The sequence below is a fragment of the Miniopterus schreibersii genome (genome assembly GCF_964146895.1).
Source record: "Miniopterus schreibersii genome assembly, chromosome: 14".
NCBI lineage: Eukaryota > Metazoa > Chordata > Mammalia > Chiroptera > Miniopteridae > Miniopterus > Miniopterus schreibersii.
Window position 1 is genome coordinate 39,542,033 of NC_138114.1, and position 1,173 is coordinate 39,543,205.

A 1,173-nucleotide genomic window follows, 5' to 3' on the forward strand; every position below is an offset into this window, starting at 1 on the left:
TGCCTTTGCTTTTTATCTCCTTCCTGGGAATATTTCACCCAGCTATTCCCTGCATTTAGTGTACAGAAGTCATTTTGCAAGACCCCATCCCTTTATGAAGAACCCTCTGACTCCCCCAGTTGTGTTTCCCTGTGTCCCAGTCACCCTTCTCCTGGGCATCTTACAGAGTTCTTTGATTTGTAGTTCTCACTTTGCCACCAGGTAATGTCCTCCTTGAAAGCAGAGCCAGTGCCTGATTTACCTCTGTAACCCCAGCGTCCATCACAGAGTTGACTCAGGTTTATTGACTGACACTGGTGCCCTCAAAGCTGGCCCAGCTTGGTCGCTGTCTTCCCAATTTCCCCAACCCAAAGAATTCTGATCTAGATAGCAGTTTTGTCCTGTCTCCAGGGAAAAGTAGGACTTGGCTGGGCTGCCCATCTCCTACCTGGAGGCCTTTCCCCTTCCCCACTCCTCTAGTCCAGCTCTGTGGCTGACCTGGTCCGTGGACAAGGCAGGAGGGAGGGAAAGGAGGGAGGAGAAAAGCAGTGGGTGGTTCATCACCCCACACGTCCGGAAGATTGGAAAATTTCGGGGCATTTCCCATCCAAGGAGCTGCTTAGCAGGTAGGGAAGACTTCCTCTCCTCACCGTGGGTCCCACACGCACAGAAGCTTCAAAGGCTTTGTTGGGGTCTCGGTCTCCAGCCGGGTGTCCTAGGGGCGCCTTTGACCCCATCGGATCCGAGGGGAGACACTCCCTATTACCCTGGCTCCTTCCTTTCCCTGCAGCCCCCGAGTTTCCATATTTCACTCCTCTCTGCATCTCTTCTGCACCACCTGCGCCTCTGCCCCCACTTCTTTAATTCCCTTTCCTCCTCCCCAGGCTCCGGCCTGGGCAGCCAGTGCGGGGCCCGACTCCTAGACGAGCCGAATCTGCGCCGCGCCTCTGTCGCCGCGGAGAGGCCGGGCGGCTCAGGAAATGCGCCCTCCGCTGGCGCGCAGTCCGGGTTCTCGCTGCGTTACTTTTTCTCGCGCCGCTTCGGCCAGGCGCGCCTGCCTGGACTGTGCAGATCTGCAAAGGGGGTGGCGGGGGAGTCCCCCAAGGCCCTGCAACAGAGTGGGGTGACGAGCCTCCGAGCTGCTGGGATGCTGGACGGTCTGTACTAAGGGGGCCAAAGCGGGTCCTCCCTGGG